General features: G+C 39.8%; 1 protein-coding gene and 1 pseudogene across 2 annotated transcripts in view; both read right to left on the reverse strand.

The window, feature by feature from the left end:
- TENM4 (teneurin transmembrane protein 4) overlaps nt 1–12,236 on the reverse strand; it is a 1,359,030-nt gene that overhangs the window by 1,263,068 nt on the left and 83,726 nt on the right. The gene's annotated exons all lie outside the window — the stretch shown is intronic.
- LOC116646607 lies at nt 10,954–11,066 on the reverse strand (annotated as a pseudogene).

Genomic DNA, 12,236 nt, shown 5'->3' on the forward strand with positions numbered 1-12,236 from the left:
AGCTGATTTGATACGGTCACCCAACCTAATTACAAAGATACATGATAAAATGACAGGCTTACCTAGAGCTTGGAATGCATCATGAGTTTATTCCTTCATTTAGCAAACATTTCCTGAGCTGCCGCCAACACTAAGTGCTGGGAACACAAGGGTAAACAAGACAGATGCTGTCCACCCTCCTTACCATCACATTAGCTGGAGTCTCTGTCATCTTACCTTGATAATGGTGACACCCTCCTACCTCCTTTCCCTGCCTCCACTTTGCCAACTCCCACGCTCCATCTGTTCTCCACATACGATCATCTAAAAACACAAATCAGATCATGTCCCTGTCTTGTTTAAGACTCTGTGATGGCTTCTCAGTGCTTCTGGAATCGGGACTACAATGCGAATGCTCTTATGTGCTGGTGCCTGCCCACCTCTGTGCCCATCTTGAGACACTCTGAGTGACTTGCTGAACTCTGGCCACTGTGGTCTCTCTTTGGTTCTTATGACCACCAAGCTCCCACTTCACTTGTCATTCTTATGTTTGAGCACTTATTTTTCCCAAGCCCATTTATTTCCTGATTCTTCTAGCTACTCAGGATTCCTGTCACAGCTGTACTTATTCCTTTTGCTATGGAATTCTTGGCATTTATTGATGAATTTGTTTTGCCCACTAAAGAGTAACTCTTATGATGGCAAGAACACAGACGTTTTATTCACCACCATACCCGCTATCACCACCTAAGTGTTCAGTGCCCAAGGCGTGGTCCTAACCTTAATCAAGCTCATTTTGTTCTGGTGGCCTGATTCCTATAAGCAATGGGAAGAAGTGAAGATTTTGCTCTATTTCTAGCTTCTAAGTAGAAAGTACCATGAAACGTATGGAACCTAAGAGACAACTGAGGGGATGCTGAGGGATATGACACCTAGAATTAGATCACATGAATTTAAACCCGGCTTTTCATCTTTAAGGCTAAGTCAGCATAAGCAAGTGATTTAACCTTTGAGAACCTCAGATTCTGTCCTTAAAATGAGAACAGTAATTACCACTTCACAAACTTTCTGGAGGACTGAGTGACATAAAATAGTAAAAACACCCAGTGCAGTATCTGGCACAGAGTAGTTCAATAACTTTTCTATTTTTACTTGTTATGATCACTAGTATTATCATCCTTACCACAATAATCACCTTATTCTATGAAATGAAGGGCCTGTGGAAATGTGTATAAAAATAAGTGGATGAGATTGTTATAAATGAGGCAACCACCCACTATCTATCTCAGTGAAATGTCAAAAGCAAAATATAAGAAGTTATATAGTATGGTTAGAAACCAGCTTTTCAGAAATCTTTCAGAGTCCTCCAGCATTAATCAAGGGAGTAAATTTAGAACTGGATATAGAGTCGATAACTCTTACAGTAGGAATGTACACAGTGGGAGTGCGGAGTCAGAGCCGGATGGAAAGGAGGCTACGAAAGGAGGAAGTTATGGGAGACTTAGGCCTTGGGGGTGGAGGAGCCCTCAGTGATGCCAAGCCTGTGGTGTGGCCCAGAGCCAGTGGTTAAAGAAGGGCCTGGGGCTACAGAAAATATTGCATGTTTGTCTATGTGTATATGAACATATGTGTATATGTACACATGTGCATATATACACATATATACATATAAATTTTTTCCCATGTATTGCCTCCAGATCCAGTATTCCTACAAGTGAAACCACCATCTAAAGACTTCAGTCTGGGGCGCCTGGGTGGCTCAGTCGGTTAAGCGTCTGCCTTTGTCTTGGGTCATGATTCTGGGGTCCTGGGGTCAAGCCCTGCATCAGGCTCCCTGCTCAGCAGGGAGCCTGCTTCTCCCTCTCCCTCTTCCACTCCCCCTGCTTGTGCTCTCTTTCCCTCCGTCAAATAAATAAATAGTCTTTAAAAAAAATAAATAAAGGACTTTAGTCTGGCGGTGGCTCCTTAGACTTGGCAAAGATGTTTAGGAGAGAAAACAGCAGCCCTGGGATCACCTGGTAAAAACCAGAAGACACTGGTCTCTGAGCCATTCATGCAACTACAGCAGTAATCACGCAATCAATAAAGAATGGTCAATTGCCTTATTACAGTGGAGAACTGGGATGGGGCTCTGAGTGGGGTTTCTGCCATTAGACAGATGCTTTACCACTCCTCACTGTGATCATTCATCAGCATATGAATAAAATCTATGTCCTCAATTATTGAAAATCATCCAAACACCTAAGTAGGTATCAACAACACAAGGAAAATACATGGTTAATTTTACATTCTGACACGCCTTGTTTTTAAGCTCTGATTCTGTGACGTTGCCCTACACAGTGTAGGATCCACTGGCTTACACTGCTCTCAGTATGTGGTGTGGTGCTGGTAAAGAGAAGGGTCTCTGGAGCCTGTAGAGCTGCCCATGAAGCCCAGGCCCACTTTCAACTAAAAGGCCACCTCCCTGGTCCCAGTATTGGTCGATATTTCTGTTATATTGTATTTAGTCTTGTAAGTTTTCTCAAATCCTTAGTGGACTGAGACAGAGGAAAACCAGTAGTTATTATATGACCTTGGGTTATTCTCTTAACTTCTCTGGGCCTAACTTTTGTCATATGCAAAGTGGAGATAATAGTATGCACCTCAATGAATTACATATTAATACCCTGTCTTATTACAGACAAATTCAGGAAACAGAGGCACTTTGGGGATGATAAAATAAGGCAAAGAATGTAAACTGTCTATCAAAGTATGTGTAAGGAGATGCACAATCATTTCCTGCTAATCCTCTCTCTTGGCTCATTTGATTTTCCTTTTCTAGTGAGAAATAAGAAAAATTAACTTCATCTCCCCTCAGTTTCTTGCCACTTTCATCTTTGTACTGAAACAAATGCATTGAGCCACCATTGTACACAGAGCCCCATGCTGGGCACAGGGGACATAAACATAAAGAAGGGAAGGAAGATCCCTAACCTGAAGACACTCAGCCCAATGGGAAGAAAAAAAATATGCAAACAGTTATGTCTTGAGGTGGATTATAACAGGTATACTGCAAAGTACTACACAATCACAAGGAAAGCTTCTTTGGGGAAGCGACATGTGAGCGGGCTGATGTCCCTTCTGCTCTGAGATAGTGTCCTCCAGAGCTGCTTCTTTTCACTTTGAGGCACCTGTATTTGTATGTTGGAGAAAGGACGCTTCTAAGGTTGATTCCGTTCTGACCCAAACTACCTTCCTAACAGATGACCAAATCTACCTAAGAAGTCAACGTTTGGAGATTTATCCTCAATTTGGCAAAAGGAAGACTTGGATGGCCCTCCAGGGAAAGCAGTTCAGTGGCCCTGCAATTCTGCTGCCTGACCCCCTCAGCCGGCCCTTTCCCATGGAGGAACAGGTACAGGGGAAAGAAGTTCATCCTCACACTACCCCCTCCCCCCATCTTTTCTCTCTTTTGTTATGTTCAGGGTTTTCTTTGCAATCAGAGGAAGTTAGCTCTGAAGATATTGCCATCTGCAATATTTGGAAAAAAGATCAGATCGTCGTTATTTATTGGAACAGCTCTTTCACGTAAGTCTGTGTGATATAATCTGGATAATGAAAGTTCTACTGCTTGCATTTCCACATCTATTCAAAAGAGCTCTTGCCAGCCACTGGCCCTTTTGAAAAAAAAAAGTTTTATATTAGATTCTAACATCTTTATTGACACTCATATTGAGTGGCTTGGAAACATATAGTCACTAAGTCTATATTGTGGCTTCACTCTTTCCGGCCTTTTGCAAGCAAAAGTCTTATCCAAGAACCTAGCTGAGTGCCATTTACATGGAAATGATCTACACTGATATCGATGTCTATATCTGCCTCAGTGACAGACTTCTCTTCTGGTGACAGCATTCTACTTCTCGGGAAAATGTTCTTTGTGCCTGCTATCACTGCATAGTCCTAGTGGGAACAGTGGATCTCAGAACTCTGCCTCCTTGATATGCTTGTGCACATGTGATGCAGGTTGCCCAGTCACAAACCTTTCCCAGGAATTTTCAACTTGGAAGTTAAGGAAAAAGTCTCTTTGTACGTGGTGGTCTTACTTAGCAAGATGGGAGCCACAGATATTTTTCTGCCGCTTCGTTGGCTGAGATGAAGGCCGGCTGCAAAGGGAAGGAGGGGTGGGAGATGGAGAGGGAGACTTGGTGGAGCTCCAGACCCTCGTTCCTGTTATATTAGAGGCCTCCCTACATCCCTGTTCTTCTATTTGGTGACAGAATTCAACAAGTTCCCCTTCTAGATATTCTAGTTGAAGATGAATGTCTGCAACTTGCCACAAAATCATCCCGAAGTATTTTCCTCTATCACTCCTACCTCTTTTCAGGAGGCAGTTGGTGGGGTGGGGTAGCATTTTTGAAAAGTCCAAAGTGAAAGTTGAAAGATTACCCCAAAATCCTAGGACAAATGAAAGTACAATCCTGTAGTGGAAAGAGGTTCAAGGAAAAGAGAATGGACTTTAGAGTTTGCCATAACGTCTTTATTGACACTCATATTGAGTGGCTTGGAAACATTTAGTCACTAAGTCTATATTGTGGCTTCACTCTCTCTGGCAGAAACTGGGTGCTAGAAACAATAGCGATTTGTTCTCTGAGTTCTGGAGGCCAAAAGTATAAAACTAAGTTGTCGGCATGACAACAATTCCTCTGCAGGCTCTAGGGGAAACTCCTTCCTTATCTCTTCCAGCTTCTGGTGGCTCCTAGTGGTTTTGGGCTGATGATAGCATAGCTCCAGTCTCTGCCTCTGTCTCTACGTGACCATCTTCCCTCTGTGTCTTTTTCAGGTTTTTTTTTTTTTTTTTCTGACTCTTATAAGGAAATTCTCATTGGGTATTGGGCTCACCCTTAATCCAGTATAACCTCATCTCAATCTTTATTTTAATTATATCTTCCAAGATCCTATTTCCAAATAAGGTCCCATTGGAAGGTCCCAAGTAGACATGAATTTTGGGGGGACACTATTCAATACACTATAAAGTCCAAACTGAATTAAGGTTGAAGCCCGAATCCTATAATAAACTATTAAGTGTGTAACTCTAGATAAAATCATTTAAACTCTTTGAACCTCAGTTTCTTTTCCTATAAATGGATGCAATATTAACTGTCTCTAAAGAATTTCTGTCAACATTAAGGGAAATGTAGGAACCTTATCTTTCCTGACACATGGTAGGTGGTTAAAAATTATAGTTCTAATACTTCTTCATTTTACTAATGATTGCCACTAATTATATAAAAAGGAAGAATTAAATACTTATTTAAGTACATTAAACAGGGTAGAAGCAATCTACTGTGTGATTTTCACTGAGGAGGATCAAGGGAGGCTTTGTGGAGGAGGTGTCATATTTAACTGGATCTTAAAAATGAATAATTTCAGGCATGCCTGGGTGGCTCAGTTGGTTAAGCGTCTGCCTTTGGCTCAGGTCATGATCTCAGAGTCCCAGGATCAAGCCCCACATCGGGCTCCCTGCTCAGTTGGGAGTCTGCATCTCCCTCTGAACCTCCCCCCTCCTGTACTCTCTCTCACAAATAAATGAATAAAATTTTAAAAAAATGAATAATTTCATTAAATGGAGAAGCTATGGATGCGCAATTAAAGTCAATTCAGGAGAAGGCCTTGGCAGATAAGGTCAAAGTGATAAGAATAGCCCTCTAGTGGTTCACTTCACTCCACAGGATTCCTCTGGGAGAGGACAGATACCATACACTTTAGACAAACCATCAGTTTGATAATTTGGGCTTTTATAAACTTCAGTATGAGTAATTTCAAGATGACAATCTATGATGATAATCTGAGAAGCAGATATTCTGTATTGTAAAAAAAAGTGTGGAGTTTTGATTTTTGAAAGTAAGCGGATGATCAGATCAATGTTTTACCATGAAAATGGAGAAACCACAATTCTAACTAACACTGCGCCATTTGGAAAATATGTTGAAATTTACATGTTATTTGTCTCTTTCCCAGCTATATGGTCAGCTTCCTGAAGACAGAGGTTGTGGCTGCCCATCACAGTGACCCCAGTGCTGGAACATAATAGGTTCTCACACAGTATTTGCTACACACATGAATGAAATTGCATCACATATTGTATCCCACATGAAAATCAATCAATATGCAGTCCTGAGTCATGTGCTATCATTCTAATTAATTTTTTTGCTATAACTCTGCTAATGAGAGTCGAGGCCCCAAAGGTGAAATAAATTAGATTGAAATGTGGACAATGGACCTTTCTGCTTTCACCTTTGCACCCTCTCCTCCCCAGTTTGTTGGGTATATAGTAGTCAGAGTGAGCCTTTTAAAATGTTAGTAGGACCCTCTGGCTCCCCTGCTTACATTCTCCACAGGTGTCTGTGGGAGATTAAAGAAGACTCTAAATTCTGGCTACCCCTGTCTTTAAAAGGTGGAGTTCAATTCTGTTTCTCCTCCTACTGAATCTTTCCTGGCCTCAGTAACTTACTTGACCAATGGAAAGTGGTATAAGTAACATTCTGGGCATTAACTAAATTATTTTTCTTCACACTTATCCCTACTGATACTTTGTTTATTGTGTAGTCCCAGGATATATCATATGCTTCAGGAAGATACAGACTTTGACGATTCATGGCTTTATTCTCAGTGCCCAGAACAGTTTCTGGTACGCAGTGGACATTCAATAAATACATATGGAATGAATGAATTGAATGGGCTTTACAAATTTCGATTGTCAACACTGCACTGGTGACAAAGTGCTGTTCTAAAAATGTTCCCTTTCCTTGGCAGGAGATAGGTTGACCGACTTAATTGTTATTTCCTCAGCTTGAATTTCTATGATTTAACTTAATCTTCTATCCTTGCCCTTCAAACCTATGTGCTCTTGATTTAATCAGCAGGATCAGAACTATTGCACTTCCCATTGCCCTTCAGCCACTAACAGAAGAATGATTGACAGTTAATCATGTCTGAAGGGGATCTCTTCCTCTCTTTTGCCTTTCTCCACATTAGGGTTGAACTAAGTTACTCACTTGAATAAAATAACCCATATTAATACATATTTTAAATCTTATTTCTCATAGTCTCCATGTATGTGTTTTTGCTTCTCTCAGTTTTAAACCAAGTGGCAGTACTCAGGCAACTTTATAAGGAAAAAAAGATGTGATAGGAGAAAAAAAAGAAGCAAATTGACATTGATTGAATATCTACTATACATTGGGCTCTGTACTTGAGTTTTTCACTTTATAAAATATCTAGTCCTTCTTTCTGGTCTTGGAGCACTGGGGTCATTTCTGAAATTTAAATCTCTAGCATTTGCATGTCACACAGAAATGCAGACATAGGTCAACAGATGTTGTCTACATCAAACAGAAAATATTATCAATTTTCCATGTTAATGCAAATATATATGATATGCTTTTTTTTCCTTCTTCATATGTAAGTCAGGTAGCCTGGGTGTTTTATATTTCCAACAAATATTCCAACTCCCTAGAATGCAAACTCCATGAAGGCAGGGGATGTCTCTTTGTCCATACTTTATTGCCTGTGCCAAGAACTGTGCAAGCTCCACAGTGAGTACCCAGTTGTTGTTGTTGAATGAACACTATTAATAATTTGTTGGAGGGTCTGCCTGTCATTGCTGGTCGAATACAAACATTCAAACCACTCTACACAGCATCTTTCTTCTTATCATAAAAGAAACTTTCTCTCCAATACCCTGAGATGTATAACTCCATTGATTAAACTCTACATGGCCTCACTTATCCAGACATGATGGCAAGTACTTCTATGTCCACTTCAAAGTTTGTTCTTAATGTTCACAAGTGCCATTGATAAATATGATTATTTCTCTTCTTCTGGACCATTAAATACAATGATCACCTCCCAGAGACTGTCAAAGCCTAATGAAGAGAAAAAAACTCAGGGTCAGCTACTCAAAGAGAATTGCCTTTTTCCCTTTGTTTCCTTTTCCCACGCTCTTAACTTTCTTCAATAATATGATCTTCTGATTTGATCTTATATGATCCTCTCCAATTTGGTGCCATTCTTCCCTCACACGTACACATGCACATTCACTAGCAAGTATCACTGGATTCTCAGCTCTCTATCCTTTCTTGTGACTAGTGGGAGATGCAGCTCCTGTAGGAGACTGTCTCTTCATTCATTTATTTGGGAATATTTGTTGAGCAACTGCTGTTGGTCAGGCACTCTTTTTTTTTGTTAATTTTTTTAAATTAACATATAGTGTATTCTTTGTTTCAGGGGTACAGGTCTGTGATTCATCAATCTTACACAATTCACAGTACTCACCATAGCACATACCCTCCCCAATGTCCATCACCTATCCATCCCATCCATCCCATCCCCCTCCACTCCAGCAACCCTCAGTTTGTTTCCTGAGATTAAGAGCCTCTTATGGTTTGTCTCCCTCTCTGGTTTCATCTTGTTTCATTTTTCCCTCCCTTCTCCTATGATCCTCTGTCTTGTTTCTCAAATTCTTCATATAAGTGAGATCATATGATACTTATCTTTCTCTGATTGACATTTCACTTAGCATAATACCCTCTATTTCCATCCATGTCATTGCAAATGACAAGATTTCATTTTTTTGATGGCTGCATAATATTACATTGTATATATATATACCACATCTTCTTTACCCATTCATTTGTCGATGGACATCTGGGCTCTTTCCACAGTTTGGCTATTGTGGACATTGCTGCTATAAACCTTGGGGTGCACGTGCCCCTTCAGATTACTATGTTTGTATCTTTGGGGTAAATACCCAGGTGTGCAATTGCTGGGTCGTAGGGTAGCTCTATTTTCAACTTTTGGAGGAACCTCCATACTGTTTTCCAGAGTGGCTGCAACAGTTTGCATTCCCACCAACAGTGTAGGAGGGTTCCCCTTTCTCTGCATCCCCGCCAACATCTGTTGTTTCCTGACTTGTTAATTTTAGCCATTCTGACTGGTGTGAGGTGGTATCTCACTGAGGTTTTGATTTGTATTTCCCTGATGCCGAGTGACGTTGAGCACATTTTCATGTGTCTGTTGGCCATTTGGATGTCTTCTTTGCAGAAATGTCTATTCTTGTCCTCGGTCAGGCACTCTTATAGGTATTGCAACGGGGGTGAGCCTTAGCCTCTGTCCCTTAGAAATCCAACTCTCGGAGCCAGCCTACTTTTTAGGCCACATATCAGCAGCCAGGATTTCCTACAGGATGAAGTGACTAAACAATGATAATCCTCAAAGGCAGAAAGATTTTAATGAAATTTCTGTGTGTGTGTGTGTGTGTGTGTGTGTGTTTAAGTGAAGCAGTAATAAGCTGGAACAAATATTCAAATCATGTACTATTTTTCAAGAACAAATAGTGTTAACATATAAATAGGTCATACATTATAAATGATTACTTTTAGATAATACAAAGAAAAAAAACGTGGAAAACAATAGCAAATGTCTACAGTAGGTTTGCTCAAGAAATTCTCCATTGTTAAAAGGATGAATATTTTTAAATTTATAGATCACATTTTGTTTAGATTTTCTTAAACATCAGCTTTGGCTCTCTTTTTGGTTAATGTGTGAGGTGGAAGTGGGAGATGCATGTGTTAAAGGCATAAATCCACTAATGACTCAATAACTATTTATTTAGCACCTACTTGGCTGTTGGTTGTTCCAGGTACTAATATAGACTAATGGGATTAAATAGGATTATCCTGGAGATATTCATGCACAAAGAGCAGTAAACAGAATTACACAGGAAGTAACATGGTGCTGCATGCTGCGGGCTATTTTTTAGCTAGGACCTCAACCAAGAAGTTGTTCTTCCCACAATAAATGTACCTTACTCACTGCCTTGGGAAAGCACAGAGACTCAGGAGAAGTTGGCAGACATGGTAACAGGGCACAAATTATTCAGAGCAGGACAAGAGAGAGAGTATTGTAATGCTAGGCAACAAAGAGATGGAAGAGCCTTTTGCTAGTTATGAGTAATTAGCATCAGGCATTTAGAGAATCTTAGACAGACCTTCATACACATACATTTAATTTATAATTGAAGTCAGTATGAGCAATCACATCAACAGAGACTGAAAATAAACTGCTAAATGGCAAGACAACATCATGGCATAGATGTTCATAGTATCACATTCTCTGGCTACTTTCTGAATTTTTAGGTCACATTCTCAGATACTACCACTCTGACAATTCTTGGACCTCACTGAGACCTCTACTCTTTGTTGTTATAGTTTTATAAATTTTTCAACAGCCTCCTCATGTTCTTTCCCTCCTTAAACAGCTTATTCCTTCACTCATTAACACAGACTTGTAGTTTTCTTTTTCTTTTTTTTATCGTGAGCCTTTCTTTGGTGTTTGGATTTCCCGATAGACTGTCTTCCATACCTCCTTATGTCATCTGCTTAAGGAATAGGCTAAAATGGTTGCCAAAGTATTTACTCCATTCTGTTTTCAATGAGAACGAGGGCTAGGCCTTCTTCTATACTTCTTTCCCTAAATAATTTCATTTGGCCCCATGATCTTAAGTACCATCTATAGTTTGATGGATCTCAAATATGTAACTGTATCCCAGATCTTTTTCACTTCCAGGCTTATATATCCAAGGCCTCTGACCTTCTTCATTTTAATAGCTAGTAGTTACCTAAAACTCAGAATGTTTGAAAAAGTGTTTAAAACATCAAACCACAAGGAAATACCACCTCACACCAGTCAGAATGGCTAAAATTAACAAGTCAGAAAATAACAAATATTGGTGAGGATGCGGAGAATTATGCTAAGTGAAATAAGTCAATCAGAGAAAGACAATTATCATATGATTTTACTCATGTGGAATTTAAGAAACAAAGCAGAGGATCATAAGGGAAGGGAGGGAAAAATAAAATAAGATGCAATCAGAGAGGGAGACAAACCATAAGAGACTCTTAATTATAGGAAACAAACTAAGGGTTGCTGGAGGGAAGGAGGTGGGTGAGATGGGATAACTGGGTGATGGGCATTAAGGAGGGCATGTGATGTTAAACTGATAAGAACAGATACTACACTTGATCTTAGCCAAAAGGCCGAGAAGCGATGGGAGGGCATGTGATGTAATGAGCACTGGGTGTTATATACAACTGATGAATCACTGACCTCTACCTCTGAAGCTAATAATACACTATATGTTAATTAACTGAATTAAAATAAATAAAATAAAATAAAGAAGAAGTATTCAAAACAGAGCTTTTGACTCCCTCATACAAGATAATTGTTCCCTCAGTCTTTCCTGATAAACAACACTGCCATTCACTAGGTTGTTCAAGCCAAAAACCACACAGTAACCATTAGTTATTCTCTTTCCTTCCTTGACCTCCTCTTGCCCCATATTTGGTCTGATGTTAAGTCTTGTTGTCTCTGACACAGACTTCAAGCCTATCCACTTCTCTTTATCTTCCATAGCCACTACTCTAGCCCACACTGTCTTCATCTCTTACCTGTGTTACTTCAAGACCTTTCTAACTTGTTGCCCTGTTTCCACTCTTGTTCTCCTCTCATCCACTATGTGCCAAGTAACTAATTTATTTCATTACAACGTAGCTAATATTTCAAAAACATAAATTTTATCTTATCACTGTGCTACACAAAACCCTTCTAGGGATTTTCTATTGACCCTTAAGATAAAATCCAAACTCTATAGCATGATTTGAAGACCAACATAAGTTGCCATTTGTGAACTGCCTACTGTGGTCCACTCCTCCTTTTGCTCACTTCTGGTCCAACTACACTGGCTTCCTTTCTTTCCATTCACTCATTCAGCATAGGACTGAGCAGCTCTCAAGTGCCACTCTTCTGCAGCAGTGAACTAAGAATGTCCCTGCTTATAGGAGCTTACATTTTGGGGAACAGACGGTATTTACTCTAGCATGGATGAATGGGATAACTTATGAATTAAGAGTAAGACAAGAAAGTAGAATACAGAGTGATTGAGGCTACTATAATTACGTAGAGTGGTATAGAGCAGAGATCTAAATAAAAGGTATGAGTCAAGAGAATTCTTATGGATGACTATTCAAAGCAGAAAAGGTGAACACTTTGAAATGAGAGCTTGCTTGTATTTTGAAGAACAACAAAAAGTCCAGTGCAGCTGGAACAGTGTGAATAATAGAGAGAGGTATCAATGTTCCAGGTCTTGTTTTTCTTTGTAAGGACTTCAGCTTTCATAGTAAGTGCGATAAAGAGCCCCTAAAAGATGTTGAGCAGAGGAG

This window comes from Phoca vitulina, unplaced genomic scaffold (genome assembly GCF_004348235.1).
Source record: "Phoca vitulina isolate PV1807 unplaced genomic scaffold, GSC_HSeal_1.0 scaffold36, whole genome shotgun sequence".
In the NCBI taxonomy this organism is placed as follows: domain Eukaryota; kingdom Metazoa; phylum Chordata; class Mammalia; order Carnivora; family Phocidae; genus Phoca; species Phoca vitulina.